The 24,416-nt window shown below is 42.3% G+C and overlaps 1 protein-coding gene across 9 annotated transcripts in view; it reads left to right on the forward strand.

The window, feature by feature from the left end:
* Positions 1–24,416, forward strand: part of ANKRD6 (ankyrin repeat domain 6) — a 68,838-nt gene that overhangs the window by 1,415 nt on the left and 43,007 nt on the right. The window contains exon 1 of one of the 9 annotated variants that reach the window (XM_081856961.1): positions 10,143–10,245. The exons of 7 other annotated variants lie outside the window; for them this stretch is intronic. The gene's annotated coding sequence lies outside the window, so the exon portion shown is untranslated. Of the gene's footprint in view, positions 1–10,142; positions 10,246–11,816; positions 11,885–24,416 lie in introns of those variants that run through there. One more of the 9 variants, XM_081856962.1, reaches the window with a different exon arrangement.

Raw genomic sequence — 24,416 nt, forward strand, 5'->3', positions numbered from 1 at the left:
AGCCCTGCTGTCAACACCTCTCATTTCCAGAATCCCGTCACCTTGATTTATTTAAGAAGAAAACACATCTCATGTTACATACTTTCTCTAAATGATAGGTGCTTCAGTGGAGGGTATTATGATGTGTATCCCAAATGTAAGTTGTCAGGTGTTGACTGCCTCACATGTGGTTTCCCTCCTGCCCCCATGTATAAATGCACTGGGAAGCTGCTTTTGAATAATCTCCTGCATTTTAGGAAGTTTATGAAGGTTTCTTAATTGTGGAATTAACCATATGCTATTCACCAACAGTCTCTCTCTTTTATTTTAAATACTTTTTAAAAAACCTGCATTCATTCCAATTATAGGTAGACTTGTCACAACCAGTTCTCATTAGAGACAAGTAAGAATGAAGACAGAATCTGTTAAACAAAAACTTGCATTGAGCAAGTTTATTATTATAATTTGGGTCTTTTACAACACACTTTGCAAATTTATTGCAAACACTGAATTAAAATGCTATTTTTATGCTTTTACATATGCAGAAAAATGGGATTAAAGTATTTTAAAACAAGCTATGTAAAGGTAAAGGGACCCCTGACCATTAGGTCCAGTTGCGGGTGACTCTGGGTTGCGGCGCTCATCTCGCTTTACTGGCCGAGGGAGCCGGCGTACAGCTTCCGGGTCATGTGGCCAGCATGACTAACCAGCTTCTGGCGAACCAGAGCAGCGCATGGAAACGCCGGAGCAGTACCTATTTATCCACTTGCACTTTGTGCTTTCGAACTGCTAGGTTGGCAGAAATGGGGACCGCGCAATGGGAGCTCACCCCGTCGCGGGAATTCGAACCGCCGACCTTCTGATCAGCAAGCCCTATGCTCTGTGGTTTAACCCACAGCGCCACCCACGTCCCTTCAAAATAAGCTATAGTGGTTGTTAAATATAGTAAGCTGTTACCTATATTTTATGGTGTTTTTATACATATATAACACACTTGGGTAATTGTGTAATTTCAGTTATTGACTGTGTTGGCCGAAGATAGTTACGAGAAAATAAAATTAACTGTTGGGTGGGAGAGTTCCTATAAGGAAGTGGAAGCTTTGGCAGAAAGTTACTGTTTGAATAGTTAATGCTGATTTGTGTGCATTTCAGTATTCCATTTGCAAAGTATAACACCTTGCAAATACAGTGTATTAAAATATGACCAGATATTATCTGTTTCCATAGCTGTATAAAGAATAAAGCTTCCTTTCTTTTATGAATTGGAAATGACAACTAAGCACAATAGTTAGCATGGCCAGTCCCTGTCTTGCTGCTGTGCCACAACAGCTCTGCATATATTCATTTCATACACCAGATGTTTTAACAATCATCCCCCCCATCCCCCTGTTCAATATTGGCAGAATATTTTCACAGCCACACTGAACGTATTCCCATAAACTTTAACAAATGTGTGTTGAATCAGCCTCTGCTTTGGCAGTGATGGCTCTCTTTGTGCAACTTAACTTTCAATGCAAGTTTTCTCCATGTTTATGTATGGTTGGTGACCATTACTTGCAAATTCAAAAAGTCCTGATCTTCTCCACTGCCTGCCTTAAAGCATGTAGCAGCCTAGTCAAGAGGGCACGATCCTCCTATCTCTAAAATGCAGTTATCTATGCATTCCAAAACGGTGCCTGTCATCTTCTTATTGAAGAGATGTTGCAATTTGCTTCAGGCACTTTAGAACTTTTAAGCTTTGTGTTGAGTATTAAAGTAACACAAAGTACAAAGCTTGATGAATATTCAGGTAGATGTAGAAAATCTAAATCTATAAAAAACAATAGCATATTCTTGAAGCACTCAGCTCGAAACAGTACATAAAGAGTGATAGAAAAACGGTGTCCTAGCTAATGTGATTATATGCTTGTACAAGATATACCATTTGTAGATTTATTACTTAGGTGCACAGAAGTCATGCCATAATTCAGTACTAGGGAGGGACTGAACACTCTAGTTACTTTCATATGCAGTGAAACATATAGCAGGGGTGGATTGCAAAAAAGAAGAGGAGAATGTGTGGCACTAACTTACATTTCAGGCCTCTGTTTTTGTACCAAAAACATCCATATTAGATTACTAGTATTGTGTCTCTTGTATTATTGGCATCCCCTTGAGGCAAAATTTAAACCTAGGATGAGTTGCGACTTGAAAAGGAACGCAAATCTTGGTGCAAGAATCTGTTTCTTAGTTGTTATCTGTTTAATTCTTTAAAATGTTTCTTACTCTCTTTTAATGCTTGAGTTAATGATGATCTATCAAAATATCTGTTCAATGCATCTATTGTTTTTAGTTTTAAAAAAATTTGTGACAGTCAAAAGGAAGTAGCAAACTGCTATTATGCACAGCATAATACCGGTAATTAATAATTTCTCATGCCTCCCTCACCTGATGAGAGCAGGAATCATGCCACCTTAGAATTAATACATTCTGTGTATATGTATACTCAGTTGAATTTTACCTAACATCTGTAGGCTGATTTGCATACATCTCTAGATGTGTTCCTATGGAGTGCCAAATTTGTGTCAAATCCCCCACCCTCACTCTGCATTGAGACTGACACCAACTTGTCCCATGTAGATAGCAGAAGAGCATAATTAAATTCTTGAGTTTTTGGCATGTATTATAGTTTCTGCATAGTTATTTCTATCCCAAGTCCATCAATAGCAAGACACATTGGAAGGTTTGATGTGCCCAGAGGCATCCGTAGGCAAAAGGATACATCTGCACACAGCCTCCATGATTGGTAGTCTTAGATATTTCTCAGGCCAATATTTTTTTTTAAAAAAAATGCCTGTGAAAAATCACTTAGAAAGTCAGCATTTGTTTCTTTTCAAAATAGCAGACTGTAATCTAATTATTCTTCCTTCAGTTGATATAATCCCACACTCCATTGCCCATTTCTTCATTTGTGCTAATAGGGCATTGAAAATAAAGCATTCTTCTCTTTCAAAATTGTCACATGGTCATTCTGCTTCATTGTAAAGGAGAGACTCTTTGTATGTGTTGTTGTTGTTGATGATGATGATGATAAGCAACTGGTGGTGTAAAGGGATCTAGTTTTAAAACAAGATGAAATAAACTGAAGGATGCAAGATATTTTTACACTCAACATTTCTGCACATTTCATTGTTATTTGCATAAACTAAGTATGCAAGGATTGAATTTAATGTATGGGGAAGAATATGCTATTCTCTGAAGTAGGTAGGTTGGTTGGTAGTAATGTAATGCTCATGACAAGCAATGCCCATGTTTGTTTCCTAAATTCTGTTTGTCCCTGAGTTATCATGCTTCCTGCAATAAAATATATCATATAGATGCTTGATCCTCAATCCTCAAAATTAAAGCTCAGAATGCCATCTGACCTTAGGTTTTGCCTTAGGTATGTAAGATACAAAACAAAGGTTTTACTGTATTAAAGTGTTGCAGGCCTGGTGAAGAGAGTTGATACTGTTCTCTTCCCCACTTTACAGTCAGTGTTAGAAACTGAGGTATGAAAGCTAGGAGCTAATTGTCACCTTAAACATAGGTTATGGGCACAACAACAGAATGTCTAGGCGCACTTTTGTATAATGAATACAAAGCTGAAAATGAATGAACTGCAGCTAAAATATTGTATTCATTTTTCACATGGTCTAGTCCTTCTCGTACCCAACCCCCTAATATTCTTAAGAAGGTCTCTTCTCCAGTCTTCAGAGCGTAGCTGGAAGTGGAAAGGCAGAACAAGGTCCTCCTTTCCTTCCACTCTGCAGTTTAATCTGAAATCTTAGGTGCAGTACTACGCCCAGAGCTCAGAAACTGCTTGCCCTAATGAAATTCCCTGTTGCAAAATGCATCTAGAATGATGGGAGTTTCAAACACTGTTTGCAGTGCTTTTTCTGTATTTTAAACTTTATAGAACATTTTTTTTGTATGCTTCCATTAGAGGATTCTGAAAACAAGCATAAATTTGCAGTTACTGTCAGTTCAGTGTGTTATGTTGTACTGTACAGTACTTTGATAACTTTCTAGAATGAAGTTTTGTGTGTCGTCATTTAATGACTGAATTACAAGGTAGTTACGTCACAGGGAAGCTTGAACTCTTGTAGTTTGTTGATTTCCTTTCTGCTAAAATTGTCAGTGGCAAAAATGCATTATAAGTAATGACAACATTATTATTTAGGTATATTGCAGGGCTTCCTTTAATACCTGGCATCTAGAGGATTTTAAGAATGATGAATAGTGAGTGTGCAGAGCGAAACTACTGTTAAGACAGGTTAAGCTTCAGTGAATTTGTTTGAAGGGCACAATAGGAATTAACTGTGTTAGCTGTGTTACACAAGGCTTGTAGCGGACGTAATTCTTCAAAACCTTTTCTGTCAGCAAGACCAATCATCGTTCATGCGTTTGAACTGTTTCCGGAAATAACTACACAACCTCCCTCCTGCTCTCTTTAAACTGACCTTTTTGAGTGTACAGAATATTTCCTGTGAAAGTATTCTAATAATTGTGATCACAAAAAAGTTCTAGTATTGGGGGAATAAACTATGTTTGTTTTAAGAGAAGAGTAAAATTTACTCACCATCAAAAAGACACAGAAATTTTAAATTAAGGAATGGACCTACTCTTGCAGCATGTAAATAGTAAACATATTTCCTCTTTCATGTAAAATAATGTGCTTTTACATTCTAAATCTTTGCTTCTGGCAACTGTCCTCTTCTGAAACCTACTTTGAGTTGTAGAGCACAATTTTGTGAATGTTCCAAGGAAAGTGAAACAAGTAGTATTGGAGCATAATACTGCTGTCTTCTGCTTGTAAATTTTAACCATTTAAGCCTGTTGCAGAACCCCACCCTATGTATGCTGATCTAAAAATGAGGGACTTCCCCTCCTCTTTGGTCTTGCTAATTTTGAGGTCTTCTCATACTGATACAGTCGCTGACGACTCTGGGGTTGCGCCGCTCATCTTGCTTTATTGGCCGAGGGAGCCGGCGTACAGCTTCCGGGTCATGTGGCCACATGACTAAGCCACTTCTGGCGAACCAGAGCAGTGCACAGAAACGCCGTTTACCTTCCCGCCAGAGTGGTACCTATTTATCTACTTGCACTTGACGTGCTTTCAAACTGCTGGGTTGGCAGGAGCAGGGACTGAGCAATGGTCTGATACAGAAACAAGTGCCCTAATGCCTGTCTCCAGTTTTGCATATTCCCTACAACTTTGTGTCCCCTTTCCTAGCTTATCCTTACAAGTTTATGCCATTCTTTCTCAACTTGAATGAAAGCAGTTTGCCCATGCCCATGCTTCTGATTTGTGGGTTCTCTCTACATAAGAGCATTCTTAATTTCTGATAAAGTAAGACCAGGTTTATAATTCCTCTGGCTTTTGCAAACCAAAAAAACAACAACCCCTACTTCCAGAAGCCTGATACAAATAGTGTGTTTGTGTGGGGAGAGGGGAGGCAGAGGAACAAAGAACAAAATGCCAACAGTGCCTTGGAATGAAGGACATTATCTGTGAAGGATCTTGTAAAACCAGATCTTTTCACCAAGATACTAAATCTTCATTCCTGAGCCCTTTTGCTGCCTTCTTCTGACACAGGGTGTAAGTGGATGTTAATAGTATTCTTGTGACCCTTTATGACCTCTTTGAATCTGCCCCCAAGCGCTAGCTATCTTTTGGTGGAGAGCAAAGTGGGAGAGGTTTAAAGCTAGTTACTGAGACGTTGCTGAATTAGTGATTACTGTTCGCACAGTTCAAATAGGCACGAAACAATGTTGTTTACAGAAGAGGAAAAAATGTTCCTGCCCTGAAAAAAACAACCTTGCGGGGTGAAGGGGATAAGAATGAGAAATGAGAAGCTAAGATGAGACTGAGTGGATGCGAGTCTAAATTTCTGTCAGAGATTAAGATTTGGGGGGTGGAGTGGAAATATGTGTTTTCAATGGGTAATTGTAAGCCTTATAGTGCACATGTCTACTTAGAAGTTATTCCCATTGAGTACAGTGGGATAGGATTGCAATCTTAATGTCTCACCACCATCAGAGTTGAGGCAGTCACTCAGGGAAAAGGGAATACACTCCCCAAAGAGGTCCACATGGTGCCTTCTTTGCTGTGTGTTAAGGGTCAGGGTTAGGAACTTTTAGGTGCTAATCATTACTGAACAATCACTTGATTTTTATCTAATGAAAACTTGCATAAGGGGAACTTAGCTTTTCCTGCTTTAATGTGTCACTGTGTGGTGTTTATTTTATTTTGCTGTTCAATTTGATATTTGCATTTATAATATATGCTTGTTTTATCAATATTTGTTTAAGAAAATTTTGCTTATAATTGAAAAGTCCAATATAAATTTAAAACCAGCTATATAAAATAAAGTACTGTATAATAAGCGATAAGGTGTGTGTTTTCAGATCACCCTTTGCATGAGTAGTCACAGCATGCCCAGCTGCATTTTAGGCTTTTTGGTTGTAGTGGTCTTATGGCCTTCCATTTGTTGCTGTTGTTGTTTACATTTGTACGGTATATCACCCTATATCCACATCTCAGGGTAGTTCACAACATAAAATCACAAAATAAAAACGTGAAGTACATAATGAAAATAAAAACAAGAACAACCCAATAATCCCCCAAGTTTACAACATGGACTGAAGTCTGGGAGTTGTATCTTTCAGCCCTGATTATGCTTCAAGTAATGACCCAAATAAGGATCTTTGGCGCGAAAAAGCGTTGATAGTATTAATTATATGATTCCAACAAAGATATTGTTTATATTCTTTACAGCCTGTTTTGCATACAGCACATAGTTAACGTAGAAAAACATGTGCAAGGGAAAGAGGAAGTACAGTGGGCAACCAAAGTTTATAACAATAAATGCTAATTTATGCCAAAAGCTTCATAGAGATTTATTTGTTTTGAAGCAGTTTTGTTTGTCTACTGCAGTAGTATGGAAGGGAGCCCTTAATCTGTCAATTAAGCAAGCTTGCAAATATATTTTCCTTGCTTTAGTTTAAAGGGTCATGCAGCCCATGGGTTGACCAGTATAATAAATTATGAAGTTGTTAAGAGCAATCTTGCAATGAGGTCAGCATGCAAAGGGCATGGGCATTCTAGCCAAAGTCATGCAGGCTCCATTGGTTTCAGTGAGAACGACTTGAGTACACTCATAACTCTCAAATCAGTGGGCTGCAAAGTGCTGAAATTTGGCTGGCTAAACAAACCTTGTGATGCAATTCAGCACTTTTCCCATTGCTTTCTATTTGTGCTGACATATTATCCTCTACTGCCACATATTGAGATTGCTATCCATTTTGGGGTCTTTTATTATTTTCATCTCATGGAAAACATTACTCATAACAAACTATATACAGTGGTACCTCGGGTTACATACGCTTCAGGTTACATATGCTTCAGGTTACAGACTCTGCTAACCCAGAAATAGTACCTCGGGTTAAGAACTTTGCTTCAGGATGAGAACAGAAATAGTGCTCCGGTGGCGCGGCGGCAGTGGGAGGCCCCATTAGCTAAAGTGGTGCTTCAGGTTAAGAACAGTTTCAGGTTAAGAACAGACCTCCTGAATGAATTAAGTACTTAACCCGAGGTACCACTGTATTTTAATCATTCTGAATTCATTAGTGATAGCTCTTGTTTCTAAGATTTGCAAGATAGCTTTTCCACCAAATCCAACTCGCCTACAGAATCCACATTTAAAACAAGTTTTATTTGAAACCCCCACTATTGAAGATCTGTGATGTGTATCTTGGAGATGTGTTTTCCTTATGGCTCAAAATTCTAGACCCACCCCCACCCCCCAAAATTTAAATGGCTGTCTAAACAAAACCACACAAACCTACCTTATTACATCACCTCCAGCCCGTTAAAGGGGAGGGAAACACGTTCCCTTCTAGAAGGATCTCTAGCTGTCCCATTTCTGGAACATTACTCCAGCATATGTTACAAACAGGATCCTTAGCAGATCTTGCCAGGTCTGCTTAACAAAGAAACTGATCTGACCGTTTTAGTAATCACCCTTTTTTGCAGATCCCATTTTAGGGCTATAAAACCATAGAATTTGAGGGGACCCCAAAACCCCATTTAGTCTAATCCCAATCTTATTGCACTGATAAGACAAGCCTCATTTGTTCTTTGTAACAGTAAATCTCAATGTATAACAAACAAACAATTTTCCACAACATACGGTAGCTTGTAATCTAAAGCACTCAATCACTTCCCAAGTGTTAACAACTGTGTTAACTTCAGTGAAATGAAAGTTAGTAGGTTAACCATGAGAAGAGGGTTCTCTGGATGTGAAATAAGAGTATTCTTTATTGGCTTTATTTTAAAAAAAGCATTTATAGAAATGCTCGTACCATAATATACAGTGAGTAGTTGGCACAACCACCTTACAATCACACTTCTCATGATGCAACCAAAGTTGTGAGCTGGTAACTTCCTTATTCAGCTGCTCCAGAATAGCTTGCCACAATTTGGGGGTCAGTCTGTTGCATATTGGTGCAGGCTTTTCCCCATTTATGTCCACACATTTCCTATCCATCTCTGCACTGGATTTTGGAATGTTTGTGACACGCTCCCCCACCTCTCTGAGTGCTGTTATCTAAAACTTCTAATGCAAGTGTTATTTAGACCAGTGTTTCCCAATCTTGTGCCTCCAGCTGTTTTTGGACTACAATTCCCATCATCCCTTGCCACTGGTCTTGCTAGTCAGGGATGATGTGAGTTGTAGTTCAAAAACAGCTGGAGGCACAAGGTTGGGAAACACTGATTTAGACATCATTGCCAAGTGTACATTCAGTCCTGGGTCCATTAATTCTCTATATTTGCTCCTGCTGGTGATAGGATCCTTTGCCCTGATGTTTCGTTTCTTTCTAATCCCACCCAGGGGGCTGGGGAGGAAGTCCTGTTGTGCAAGCAAATCTCATTCCACTCGTGCATACCCCACTTAAGAGTACGTTGAATTTCCACCCCATATTTCTAACTCTCGAATAGGGCAGTTGCAAGATATTCATGCATTAAGGCCAATTTTTCAGCACTGCCACCTTTTTAAACAGCGGTATCTTTTAGGTCAGGGACGCGGGTGGCGCTGTGGGTTAAACCACAGAGCCTAGGACTTGCCGATCAGAAGGTCAGCGGTTCGAATCCCCGTGACGGGGTGAGCTCCCATTGCTCGGTCCCAGCTCCTGCCAACCTAGCAGTTCGAAAGCATGTCAAATTGCAAGTAGATAAATAGGTACTGCTCCAGCGGGAAGGTAAACGCCGTTTCCGTGCGCTGCTCTGGTTCGCCAGAAGCAGCTTAGTCATGCTGGCCACATGACCCAGAAGCTGTACGCTGGCTCCCTCGGCCAATAAAGCGAGATGAGCGCCGCAACCCCAGAGTCAGTCACGACTGGACCTAATGGTCAGGGGTCCCTTTACCTTTACCTTATCTTTTAGGTCAGGGGTTGTGAACCTGCGGTTCTTCAGGTGTTGCTGGACTCCAGCTCCCATCCATCCTAGCTGGCATGAACAAGGGACTAAGATAATGGGAATTGTAGTCCAAAAACACCTGAAGGGTTGCAAATACCCCACCTGTTTTTTTACAGAATAGACAGTTTCACCCCTAGACCCACCAAAAGGGTCTTTGGGCTGTTTCCTCTTGCTACACACCCACATTCTCTTTCCACCTGAGACTGTGCCCTGCTACCATTAGAATGTAAAATTCAAGAGTTTGTAATCCAAATGCTTTTTTTGGGAATGTGTTAGTGTGTGCTGGGGAACAGAAAAGGTTCACTGAAAGATTCAAAGTCCTGCTCTTGGAAATATTGCAGATTTAAGTTGCAGAGTATCAAAAGAATAATTATGATGTGGCTCTTTAAAGAGCAGTTGTATATCTTTTTGTATATTCCTCGTCATAACCAGAGATAGAGTAATCCTGGGGAATAATAGCATCTGGTCTGCAATACAATAGAGGAGGGGGCTGTGAACAACTGTCTAAGCAGCACACTAATTCCAGGACCAAAGGCTTTCCCCACTGGACCCTAATTCTTTAGAACCTGATGGGCCTCTGGGGAGTCCTCTATTGACATGTAAATTGGCCTGCCCTATTATTGCCAGTGGTAGGCACACTGCTGTTTATCCCAGCTGTCCCTGTGTTGGGTGTCTGTTTGTTGCTTGGTCTTCAACGCCTAAATATGTTTTGCAAACACATGGCTGAGAGGATCCACTGTTTCCCAGAGCGTGGCAACATGTCTCACGTGAGTTAGGAGGCTTTTTTTTATTTATGTGTTTGTAATAAATATTCGGTACAGTTCTAGGCACAGGCAGCCAGAAAGCAATACAACGTTTGCATTTAAATATTTGGAATATTTTGCTATCTAAGCTCCAGGAAGAGCTGTTAAAAGCCTTGAGGGGTAATTGAAGGTTCTTTCCTCTTTAAACAATGGGCCCTATTATCTTTTCCAGTGGGAGAGCCTGTGTAGACTTACACAGTGTTGGTAAACTAACAAAAGATCCTAGTCTTGTCTCTGTTGCTGCTTTGGTTTAAATTAAAACCCATTAAGTTATTGTGGTTTAGCAGAAGGTGTTACTTTGTGTTTCAGCAATTACATTAGGTGACTGCAAATTTGTTTTATAATACCAACTCATCTTTTAAAAAAGTTGACTATCGTTATTATCCTAGCATATAATTATTTATAATATTTGCTTTTTACAAGGTTTGCAAAGCTGACTAGAGAATGTGAAAGTAGATACATTTCTGTAGGGGCCAAGCAAGTTGAAATGGTTTTTTAAAACCTATGATATTTATTGAGGCATATTGATAAGCAGTTAAAATGTTTTAAGAAAAATATCTTAAATTTTGAAGCCATGTGTGAAAACTTATATGCTTCTGGCTTCCTTATTGGCAGAATGTGGAGGGCCAGCAGTTACCCTTAGGGTGTTGAGAAAGCAAGGAAGAGACTAATTGAAATGTAACAGATTTATTATGTGCAAAACACACATACTGTACTAATATATTGAGAAGCGGGTTTTTAAACATGTATGCAACCTGTGGATTTAAACTAATGCCTATGAAAAGCAGATTAGTTAAAATATGGGAGTACAAGGTCAGACTTCAGTAAAGTCTATTTTTTAATGATACAAGAACTAATATGTTGTGTATATAAAAATGTTTTATTATACCATTTTCTGGTTAATGAAAAATCTATCTTCAGTTCCTTAGAACTAAGGCTGAGATTCTAAGAATCACTTTGCTCCCCTCAAACAAAATTGAAATAAGAATCCAAAGTGAACCAACTTTGTCACTTATTTTGTACCAATATTATAAGAAGCAGTAAGGAAACCTAAAATGCTTATTTTTCCGGTTTTGCTGCCTTGAGGAAGCATTCAAAAAGAGACAACTTTCAAGCTAATCATTTTGATTTAATTGAATACTGTAACAGAGATAATAATAGTTAAAATGTGAAAAGATACTTTCCTCTGAGCTTTGAAACACGGTGGAAAGTTAATGAGGCAGAAGACTGCAGACAGAGTGCTCCAGATGGTCAAGGCAGTAGAGAGAAAGAAGGCTAGTCTGTGATAGACTGAAAGGGAAGGAGTATCTGAGCAAAGAGGCATTTTTTAAATGAGACAGCCTGGAGCAAATCCGCAGAAGATTAAAAATCAAGAAGATAAATACTGAGCTCAGTCTGGAAACTGAGCCAGGGGATCTGCTAATTGAGGAGGTGAACTGGGTAAAAAAATAAACAATGCAAGATACCTTGCAGGATTCTTATAGCCCATTTGTAATGGCTCAAGGCTTATTCACATGTTATGCTTCTGTTAACAGGTAGGTACCAATTGCCTGGAAGTACCTTAGAGGCGGTTCACGTTCTGCTTTTTAAACCTGGTACAAAGGTACAGTTTCTGAATGGCAAAGCACATGCATGGTAGCATCTGCTGCGAGTGATGTTACACGTGCTTTTAAATGTCGGGGTTTTCCCTGTAATAAACCTGGAAGACAGACAAGGAAGGTTTGGGAGTGCAAACGGTGGTCTCTTCTGTGAAGCCTCAGCAGCTGGGATGATGGGTACCAAAGCCAGCCCTGCTCCCCCCTCTGAATTTCTGCAATTTCTCCAGTTAAATAATCCATACATATTCATAATTTAACATTTATAATAACTATAGCAGGGCAACCTTAATAGCTAAAAACATGCTTTATTTTTTCATGAAACCCAAGTTTTTCAGGAAGCTGAATTCTGCTCCCAGTTCTTTATCTTTGCATGTGTTCTGAGCATATGAGAAAGGAATTATGTGTGGCATATGTATGCATTTCCTGTGCTTTCAACAGGAAAACATTCATGTTTGTATTTTCAAAAAAATAAATGTCCTCGATATTCAGATTATCTTCCCCATTTTACTAGATGTCAGCTCCCCCTCTTTGGGGGGGGGGCTACTTTACAGACGGTATCCGGGTCTTGCAGTGACCCGGCAGTGGGGGAGTGACGCAGTCCTGCATCACTGGGATGCCCAGTCGCGTCACGCCCCCCCGGCTGACCAATTGGGTTAGCCATGGGGCGTGGCTACATACGTTTAAATAGCGGCGCAGCTGGAGAACAGTCTCCTTTGCCTCCTTTCATTGGATCTCCCTGCCTACCCACCCTCTCTTCTTGCGTTGATTGATTATGGCCTTGCTATGACTATTGTCGGTCGCCTGGTTGTTGGGGCCGGGTAGGAATTTTTCCACTTAGCAAATTGGCACCAGCCATTTGGTTTGCACCTACCTAGTAGCAATCGCCACAACTTTGTAAGGTTAGGCATTGGGTAAGCTTTATTATGGGAGGGGAGGTTGTAGCCTCTGCCTGCCCCTCCTCATTAACGGTATCCCATTAAAGGGATCCGGGGGTGTGGTTCCTGACCGAAGCCTGGGCGTGGGCTAGGGCCATGCCAGGACCCCATCGGTGACCCTAGGGGAGCTCTTAATTGGTGTATATCATAGGGCTCCCCCTTCTGGTGGTTGACCCTTATGAGACTTCCTGCGGACGGGTAGGAGTCAGGATATACAGTGGTACCTCGCAAGATGAAATTAATTCGTTCTGCGAGTTTTTTTTGTCTTGTGATTCTTTTCGTCTTGCAAAGCACGGACTTTGGAAAAGCTTCAAAAATCACCAAAGTCTTCAAAAACCTCAAAAAAGGCTACCACACCGCGTGCTATGAGTTGCTCCTCGAAGTCAAGTCGCAACTGCACCCCCTGAATGCACGGTTTTAAGAAAAAGGAAACAAACTTGCAAGACAAAGGAAACAAACTTGCAAGACATTTTCGTCTTGTGAAGCAAGCCCATAGGGAAATTCGCCTTGCGAAGCAACTCAAAAAACGAAAAACTCTTTCGTCTTGCGAGTTTTTCGTCTTACGAGGCATTCGTCTTGCGAGGTACCACTGTAGTCTTGCTTCACCCAATTGCCTAAGCCAAACTACTCACATCTGTAACCAATAAAGTTGTGGTCTAATTCATCCCATTAACTCAATATACTTGTGTTTGTGTGTTTTTTTCGGAGGGAACTGTGGGGCCCGGGGCTTCTCCACACAATTAATTCCAGTGGTTTTCTTTTGAGAGTTCTTTTAAGTGTTTATTGTGATTGATTGAAAACACTAATACTGGGAGATTAAATACCGTTGGCTGCAATTTGACGCAGTTTATTTTCCTATGAAAGAGGACTGTATAAATGGAGTGGAAGCTTCAGGGGTTGGGGCATGCAAGTTGAAATGCATATAGTTTTATTTAATCTCTTTAATGGGTTGTTTCATTGACTTGCCTAGTTGTTGTTTTTAAAAAACCTTAGCCCTGGTAAATGAATATTAAGACAAGAGTTCCATTATTTCTCAACTTTTATTTTAATTTCACTCCAATTATGTTGTGATAGACAGACATAACTGATCAGTCTCTGCACAAACTGGTTTACTGTCAGGATGATAAAACGTCATGTCAGAAACATGGGTAGGATTGCAGGGCCATCTTAGCCTGGAGATGGTGCTTGCGGTTTTAAAAGTGAAAAGGCACTTACTGAGGGTGAAGCTATTGTTCCATTGCTTTCTTCACTCATTCTTCTTCCCTGACTGCTATCAGGCAAAACTAGTTTGCTATATACTGCAGGTAGGAGAGGACGGGTATCAAGAGAACAGTAAAATAGGAGGACAGGAGTTGCAGTGGTTACAGTGTCTTTGAGCTTATGTAGTTAGACAATCACCCGTACCCAGCTAAGGAAGTAACATAAATGGGCGAATGTACCTATATTACTGGATTTTGATATGATCAGATTTTCACTAAGGACACCTGGATTCAAACACCTGCAGAGCTGTGAAGCTCACTGAAAGACCTTTGACCAGTCACTGTCAATCCATTTAAGCCATCCAATGTGGTTGTTATGAAGTCTGAGTTCCTTGGAGGAAGGTTGAGATCACACGTTTTAAATTAACATATATGGATTCAGAAGTGCATCTAAGCCAACTTGCAGTGTGTTGCTTTGAATGGGATCTACATTCTGAGAAGCATTCGAAGATCCACATTTCTAATATGTTTAAAATTGTGCCTGACTAGAACTTGACTGAGACAACTATTTGCAGGTGAAGAACTGGCAACCCTAGATAAGCAATACTGTAGAACAGTGGCCTGTCTCTTTGGCAGTATGATAATGATAAGGAGGTGTACATATCAGCCACGTCTACCTCTTGGGCAGTATTCTGCTTCTGGAAATCCACCACCACCACTTGGATCATTTTTGTCTGGTGAGCTCTGTTCCAGCTCTGTTCCAGCTTCTGCCAACCTAGCAGTGTGTCAGTAGCGGTTTAGTCATTCTGGCCACATGACCCGGAAAGCTGTCTCTGAACAAACGCCGGCTCCCTCAGCCTGACAAGCAAGATGAGTGCTGCACCCCATACTCACTTTTGACTGGACTTAACTGTCCAGGGGTCCTTTACCTTTACCTTTTACCATCTGAAGATGGTAAGAATGAACCTTCATTTAATAGATATGCTTTAGAAATGTGCTTTGCCATTCTTCTATATTTAGGACCAAACTGGAATGGTGAGGGCAACCATCCTCGTTCATGTGCATGCCCTTGTTGACATATAACATAAGACTTGGTAGGGGCAGTCTTAATTTTTTCACTAAAGATGATTTGTGGGTAAGGGGAACTGAAGCATCCTCTCTATCGTCTGTCACCACAGGCGCTTCTCTCAAAACTGAGGAAAACAAATATGGCTGCAGTTGTAGTTTGTCCCTCAGTATGTATTGAATTCTGACACCTTTCACATAGTTCATCTTTCAGAGCTCTTCCTCCCCATGATATTATGTAGGTATTCATAGCCTGTGATCTGTAAGCTGCTGTGAACTGTTAGGCAAGGATCCTTCCTTTAATGTAATAGACTTGTATGTACAATATAGTCTTCTTGATAGTTAAACATGATTATAGAAGTGGGCCTTTTTCATGTTCCCACAGATACCATATATGGGGATGATGATCCCAATGTCCATTAATGCTTGTAAAACAAATTAGGTTGGCTTTATTTGGACTCAGCCTACACTGGGCCATCAGAATCTTCCAATACACTTTGGAAAGAGCAGAGAGCCATGTCTTCTGCCACATTTTAAATGATTACAACTTCGTGTACAAAAGAGTGACTAAATTTAGTTCAGGTAATTAGCCTGCTAGAATTATTTAATTGCTTGGTCAGCAGCTTTTCCCTAGAGATGCGGATGTCCGTGTGCTCTCTCACTTGAATTCCTAATTGTTTCCAGAGCCTCTAGCACAATTTACAATATCCATGGCGCACTCCAGGATGTGCTCATGCTTTGGACCCAGTCAGGATGTAGTATTCATTTCTGATTAATCAACCGGGAAGGAAAGAGTGTGGCTCCAAATTAATTATTTCCAGCAGTTCCATGGCACCCTGAACTAACTTTCCCCATGCCTTTGTTCATACAGCCAGAGCTTAATTTGTGCCGTGGCTCATCCCCAGGATGTGCTTTCAGCAACAGGATTTGGCCTTGTAAGCATGTGAAGTACTAATAAAGAGGGCTGTGTGTGTGCGTGTGCCAAGTGGTTTTCCTTCTGGCCACCTCAAAGCATGCAATCGGTGATTCTTACTTGTAAGTAAGAAAGAGATATTTATTCAGACAAGTGACAATACAGGCTCAGCAGCAGGCACAGAACTCCGGAGTCATGGTTCGAGAGCAGGGAAAGGAAGTTCACAACTGGAAGGAAGTGACAAAAGATGTCCCACAACTTTCCACAAGCCACCCACCAAGCTTTTAAAGACGAGATATGGCTTGTTCAGTCGCAAAACTCGCTTATTTTGTGGGAATGGCAGGATTGCAAACACATGTTCCATCAGGGTGGGTGGGTCTTCTTCCATCTGTGAAGGTGGAACCCGATTCTAGGCAACAAGACTGCACCCTCCTGTACAGGCTCCAGTTCAGTCATCACCTCCGTCACTTCTGCCTCCTCCCAGGCTAATCAAAGCTAGTCTTCCCCCAACAGGTGCCCTTCAGTTGTTTTGGACTACAAATCCCATCAGCCCCAGCCAGCATGGTCTGTGCTCTGAGATGATGGGAGCACTAGTCTTAAACATTTGGTGGGTACCACGTTGGGGAAGACTGCTCCACTCAGTCATAACATCTTTCTCACAAGAGAGTTCTCACTGGATCAGCATCTTTGAGCCATTTTGAAAATCCCTTCTTGGACTTCTGAAATATGTCCCTTTCTGCATCTTTAACTGGTGACTGCTTTGGATATAAGCAAAATCACCAAATATGATTTAATAATGTGGATAGAGAAATGACTACATTCTGCCATATTCAGTGCTTATATGGATATTGGAAATAGGTTAAGGCCTTTCTTCATCTATATATAATTGTTCAAGGAAGCCAGATGGCTAAGGATTAATTTATAATATACTTTTGACTTTTTTTAAGGAAGGAAGGAGGGGTAATTGTTTCTCCTGGGGATTAAAAAACATTTCATTTATAGTCTGATCATTAACCATTTGAAAAGTGAAACGTGAACAGGACTCCACCAACTGTTTTCTCTCAAGCAAACTGCAGCTCTGTTTATATATATATGGGATTGCTCAATAATTATACTACACAAGTAATTTGTGACTGTTGTCCATCATGTCATTTCATAGCTCCATAGATTCAGGACTCAGGAGATACCATGCTGTTGTTGTTTACTGTTGTTAACTTAATGTACAAGCTGATACAAGATGTTGTTTTCTTCACTGGTCTGCAGCGTTAAGCTGTCCAGATTGCCTATTACATAGATTAATTTAAGTCTGCCAGTAGATGTTAAGTATGGTCTTTGTTTCCCCCGGGTAATAGTTTGCTTGGGGTAAAAAAAAAATTAAAAAATAGGGACTAGAAATAGAATATTGATATATGATAGTATCTGTAAGTAAATGGAACCTCTTTGTCAGGGGTCAGCAACCTTTTTCAGCCGTGGGCTGGTCCACCGTCCCTCAGATCATGTGGTGGGCCAGACTATATTTTTTGGGGGGAAATGAACGAATTCCTATGCCCCACAAATAACCCAGAGATGCATTTTAAATAATAATAATAATAATAATAAATTTTATTTATATCCCGCCCTCCCCAGCCGAAGCCGGGCTCAGGGCGGCTAACAACACTAAAACAGTACAACATTATAAAACATTATAAAAATGGATTAAAATGAATTAAAATCAAAATTGATGGCAACCATAAACTAAAGTTTTGTAAAGATTGCCAGAGGAGGGAGTCAGGCTGCGCCCTGACCAAAGGCCAGGTGGAACAGCTCTGTCTTGCAGGCCCTGCGGAAAGATGTCAAGTCCTACAGGGCCCTTGTCTCTTGTGAGAGAGCGTTCCACCAGGTTGGAGCCGCAGCCGAAAAAGCCCTGGCTCTAGTTGAGGCCAGCCTAACCTCTCTGTGGCTTGGGACCTTCAAGATGTTTTTATTTGAAGATCGTAAGTTCCTCTGTGGGGCATACCAGGAGAGGCGGTCCCGTAGGTACGAGGGCCCTAGGCCGTATAGGGCTTTGAAGGTTAAAACCAGCACCTTAAACCTGATCCTGTACTCCACCGGGAGCCAGTGCAGCTGGTATAGCACCGGATGAATGTGATCTCTAAGCGAAGACCCCGTAAGGAGTCTCGCTGCAGCATTTTGCACCCGCTGGAGTTTCTGGGTCAGTCTCAAGGGCAGCCCCACGTAGAGCGAGTTACAATAATCCAGTCTGGAGGTGACCGTCGCGTGGATCACAGTGGCTAGGTCGGGGCGTGAGAGGTAAGGAGCCAACTGCTTAGCTTGGCGGAGATGAAAGAATGCCGCCTTTGTTATAGCTGCAATCTGCGCCTCCATAGAGAGGGAGGTATCGAAGATTACACCCAAACTCTTAACGGACGGTGCTGGCACTAATTGCACCCCCGCAAGAGATGGGAGTTGCCCCCTCAGCCCCCTGTCGTCCCGTCCCAGCCAGAGGACCTCTGTCTTCGAAGGATTTAACTTCAGCCGGCTCCCACGTAACCATCCAGCCACAGCCTCCAAGCATCTGATCAGTGTGTCTGGGGCAGAGTCCGGGTGGCCGTCCATCAACAGATAGAGTTGGGTGTCATCAGCATACTGATGGCAGCCCAGCCCAAAACTCCGGACAAGCTGGGCGAGGGGGCGCATAAAGATGTTAAAAAGCATTGGGGAGAGTATTGCACCCTGGGGCACGCCACACACCAAGGAGTGGCGGGATGACAATTCCCCCCCAAGCGCCACCCTCTGTCCCCGACCGGAGAGAAACGAGCGCAGCCATTGAAGGACTGTGCCCTGGATCCCCACGTCGGCAAGGCGGTGGTCCAGGAGTTCGTGATCGACCATGTCGAAGGCTGCTGACAGGTCTAGAAGAATCAGCAGCCCCGACCCGCCTCGATCCAGCTGCCTGCGGAGGTCATCTGTTAGGGCGACCAGAGCCGTCTCAGTCCCATGACCAGCGCGGAAGCCGGACTGGAATGGATCCAGAGCCGATGTTTCATCCAGAAACCTACCAAGCTGTTCAGCAACCGCTCTCTCAATCACCTTACCCAGGAATGGAAGATTCGAAACCGGGCGGTAATTGGATAGATCTAAGGGATCTAATGATGTTTTCTTTAAGAGCGGGCGCACCACTGCCTCCTTCAGTTCCCCTGGGAATGTCCCGGTGCCAAGGGACAGATTGATGATATCCCCCAGGGGGGCCCGCACCTCGTCTGGACACGCTCTAATCAGCCAGGACGGGCACGGGTCGAGAGGACATGTGGTGGGCTTTCCAGCTCGGAGGAGTCTGTCCACATCGGCTGGGGATATCCGGTCAAAGTGGTCCAATACTGGACCCGAGGACAGTCGAGGGGCCTCCAGTTCCTTTATTGTATCCAAATTGGCAGGGAGGTCATGGCGGAGCAACAAGACCTTCTCCGCAAAAAAGCTCGCAAATGCCTCACAGCTGTGTGTCAAATTGTTATTTAAATTTGGCTGTCCTTCGAGGGACGTTAAAGGCCGAATTATACTAAATAATTGCGCCGGGCGAGAGCTAGCGGATGCAATGGAGGCCGAGAAGTAAGACTTCTTAGCGGCCTTCACTGCCATCTCATAGGTTTTCATAAAAACCCTATAAGATGTTCTTGAGGCTCCGTCACGGGCACCCCGCCATACTCGCTCTAGCCGTCTGAGGTCCCGCTTCATTTTCCGGAGCTCCTCGGTAAACCAGGGAGCCCGGTTTCTGCGGGGTCGCAGAGGGCGCTTAGGTGCGATCTCATTGATGGCTGCCAGGAGCTGGGTATTCCAGGCCTCAACAAGCTCAGTCAATGAGTCGCCAGGGGGAGAAAGGTCCCGCAAGGCTTGACGGAATCTATCAGGGTCCATCAGCCTTTGCGGGCGAGCCCAAATTGGCTCGCCACCCAAGCAGGGTGGGGGTGGAACGTCAATCCTGGCTTTCAGGGCATAGTGATCAGACCATGGCACCTTCATCGAAGGAAACATGATCACATCTATACCGATGCCAAAGATCAGATCCAGCGTGTGGCCTGCTTGATGTGTGGGGCCCGAAACAAACTGGGAGAGCCCTAGTGTCGCCATGGAAGACACCAGGTCCAGAGCCTGCAAGGAGGGAGTGGCATCAGCATGGATGTTGAAGTCCCCCAATACCAATAGGTTAGGGAACTCCAAGGCCCAGCCGGCCACCGCCTCCAGCAGGCCTGACAGGGTGGCTGCTGGTGCGCTGGGTGGCCGGTACACCAGCCAGACAGCCAAGCTCACCTCGGAGCCCCACACTAGGCCAACACATTCAATGCCGGGGATCGATGGCGATGGTAGAGCCCTGAAAGGACAAATAAAAGGACATATTCTACTCATGTAAAAACACGCTGATTCCCGGACTGTCTGTGGGCCAGATTGAGAAGGCGATTGGGCCACATCCGGCCCCTGGGCCTTAGGTTGCCTACCCCTGCTCTATGTTAAGAGGCGCTATACATTTAAAAAGTGATGCTGGAGACACACACGTAGGAGAGCTGCTGCTTTCGTGCCCTACTTGGAAGCTTCCCAGAAGCACCTGGCTGGTCATTGTCAGAAGGAGAAGATTGGATTACATCAGGAATAGGAAGCCGTGGCCTTCCAGATGTTATTAGACTCCTGTCAGCCCCAGCCAGCATGACCAATAGTCAGGGATTATGAGAGCTGCAATCCAGTAACACCTGGAGGGCCACAGTTTCACCATCTCTGCACTAGATTGACTTTGGCTCTGCTTTGTTCTAGCAAGGCTTTTCTTACATTCCTATCTACAATGTTCCTGTATCAGCCCACTTATCTTACCTTAATGCTGAGTGCTTCTGATCACATGGACAGTTTTCTTGCCAGTGATGGCTATTCCTGGAGGTGATGAATCAAGCGGTATGGAATCTCTCCCCTGCATTCTAGAGAATTCTCTGGATACTATGCAGGTGAAATAAAGTTAGAATTGGTCCTAAAACAAACTGTTTTGGAATTTTGAGATTAACATCCGCATCATACATTCAGAATATTTTTATACCACTTCAACAATCACTGCTCCCGCCAAAGAATCCTGGGAAATAAAGTGTGTTAAGGGTGCTGACCTCACAGATTTCGAATTCTCAACACCCTTCAACACACTATTGTTCCCAGATTCATCCATGGCAGTTAAAGTGGCACAAGAGCACTTTAAACACATGGTGTGAATATGTCCCAACAGAACTGGAACTGTAAGAAATTGAGAGAGATTAAGATGCAGTTCAGGGGTATCTTACCCAGCTTCTGCCATGATTTATTTGTTGTCTGAGGGTTTAACCAAATGTGAGATAGAAACTGCATTTATTGATAAAACCAAAGGAAACCTTTAGCAAGGCCAACAACAATTGCGACTGCATAATTAGAGTTTGGCTGCAGTCCTGAATCTTTTGAAGCTGTTGATCCATAGCTGTCAACTTTTCCCTTTTCTTACGAGGAATCCTATTCGGAATAAGGGAATTTCCCTTTAAAAAAAGGGAAACGTTGGCAGCTATGTGTTGATCCCATTCAGTAGATTTAAGAAGTCTGTGTGTAGGATTGCCACCACCCGTCTCTCCTTGCGCTGACAGTGCTTTCCATTTTTAACACTATCTTTAACTGCTTTGCCAGTGGGCCGTTTATTTCCTTCCACAACCTGACCTGTTAAGTTTTGCACAAAGGGCTCACTGACATTTGGTCAGTGTCTCTCGCATGATAAATCCTATTTGCTTGGCTGTGAGCATATGTATTCATTTGTACTTGGCATCTGGTTGTCTTTGCCACTTTAATTTTTGCAGCAGATGTTAATACAGGACTGTTGTTATTGAATGTATGCAAGGTTTGCTGATGCACTCTATTCTTTTTCCGGCAAATCCTCCTGCTCAGTTTCTCCCACCACCTTTTTTTGCAGGTGGCAGGAGAGAGACACTTCCTGCTCTCAAACTTTTTATTCAAAACATCCGGTGCATCCAGCAACCCTAAGAAGAAGTTTTTGAATAAAGGTTAGGAAAAAAGGGAAGACTCTTATTTCTTTCGGGCTGTGTTGGGATCACCATTAACAATCTTTGTTTTATACGCCCCATGAAAACTTTGAGGCACATTGGCAGGATGTGGTAGTTTTTGCCCACTGTGAGTGAGCACTGAAGAGAGATTTGACAGCAGGGCTGAGGGACCAACTCTCATTTTGCTCCTCTCCTCCCAAAACGGTTTACATCCAAGTTTGTCTTCATATAATAACTGCTGTAAAATGTTTCAGAACTTGTAGCTGCCCATAGACCTAGTTTCTTATCACCTTCCTATCTCTTTTTTTAATGGTTTTGCAGTGTCTTTTAGGTAGTAAGCCTACGAACAGGGACTGCCTTGTTTTTAATCTGTGTACAGTGCTTAGTAAATGTTAGAATCAAAGAATTGTAGGCTTGTCCAAACCCTTGCAATGCAGGAATCTGCAATGCATCTGACCTCTGCTTAAAAACCACCAATGAAGGAGACTCCACAACCTCCTGAGGGAGGCCATTCCGATGCTGAACAGCCCTTAAGGTCAGAAAGATCTTCCTGATGTTTAGTGGGAAACTGCTTTCTTGTAACTTGAAGCCATTGGTTCAAGTTCTACCCTCCAGAGCAGGAGAAAACAAGCATGCTCCCTCCATGTGACAGCCCTTCAGATATTTGAAGACGGCCATCATATCTCCTCTCAGTCTCCCCTTTTCCAGGCTAAACATACCCATCTCCTCATAAGGCTTGGTTTTATAAATTATTATTGTGATTAGGATGATGATAATCCATGCCCTAGATAACCATTCAAAGATGGTTATTTCCTTCTGTTATAAAAAAAAGATCAAATACCTCCTATGGCATGGACAGCTAAAGCAGAATGCTCTGTTTATATATCAGGCAGATTTGAGGCTTAATTGTTCTTTGTGGGATTAACTTTTTTTCTTTTATTGGAAACTTTATGCATTTATTTAAAGATTCTTAATGTCCTAACCTCATAAGCACCTAAGCTTTAATTTTGCACATGAGAAGAAAATTCTGACCCTAATAAAGCAGAGTACAGAAACCACTCAATATCTCCTTATCTTTGAACTACCAGAGTTTGTTTGAACATTTCCCTTAAATCTTCAAAAGGAGCTTATATCAAAAGGGACTTATTTGAATAGCTAAGGTCCTCCTAGCCAAATGCCATGGGTTTCATGCCTTTATTCTTCTCTCTTTTCCCCTTCTTTTTCATGTGTCTGTTTTTCTCATTCATACTTAAAACACTTCAGGAAGTTAATAACTGTACAGTGTGTGATAAAACATTTAACTTTAAACACATGGTAGTCTTGAACTTGTTCATCCCAAATCCATATTTCATGCAAGTAAAGATCCTTATGCAATCAATTAACAAGCTTAGGTGTATCTCATAGACTCATAGAATTGTAAAGTTGGAAGGGACCCCGAGGTTCATCAGGCCCACCCCACTGCAATGCAGGAATCTCAACATGCGGTCGGACATCCAATTTGAAACCATACCAGATCCTGCTTAGCTTTGCAACTGTGAAATTATGGTTAAATAATGGAGGTTTCACAGTGCTTGCCTCTTCCAACTGCTTATTAGTTGTCCAGTAAAGGTACAAATATACCAACACCTTGTCTGTTTTTTTTTTAACAGACAAAAAACCTTTTATTATAAGAAACAAACAATATTCCAAAATAGCACGTACTGCACAAACACACCTAAACAGTATTGCCATACATAACAGTGCATGATGATATCAAAACCCAGGTGCAGGTATTATATTTTTGTATTTCTCTGACATTTAGATAATTTGGGGGGCTATCCTTAAAAGTTGTCTTTGTCCATGGAGTTTTCTTGGCAGGGATACTGGAGTGGCTTGCCGGTTCCTCCTCCAGGGATACTGGAGGGCAGGGATACTGGAGTGGCTTGCCGGTTCCTCCTCCTCACTGGAAGGACAGATCGTGAAGCTGAGGCTCCAATACTTTGGCCACCTCATGAGAAGAGAAGACTCCCTGGAAAAGACCCTGATGTTGGGAAAGATGGAGGGCACAAGGAGAAGGGGACGACAGAGGACAAGATGGTTGGATAGTGTCTTCGAAGCTACAAACATGAGTCTGACCAAACTGCGGGAGGCAGTGGAAGACAGGAGTGCCTGGCGTGCTCTGGTCCATGGGGTCACGAAGAGTCGGACACGACTAAACGACTAAACAACAACAACAACCATCCTTAAAAGTAGCATTAACCAACACAGGACTCATGTCTTTTTAAATGTATGTATGATGCATGGTCACAAATCAAATTTCATTATTTCTAAGTTGGGTTGAATTCTAGCCTTGTTGCACTAAAATTTACTGAGTAAACAGAAGCTGGTTTACCTTTTGTCTGTAATGTGCAAATTGA

Source organism: Podarcis erhardii, assembly GCF_964252035.2.
Source record: "Podarcis erhardii genome assembly, chromosome: 3".
NCBI classification, from domain to species: Eukaryota; Metazoa; Chordata; class Lepidosauria; order Squamata; family Lacertidae; genus Podarcis; species Podarcis erhardii.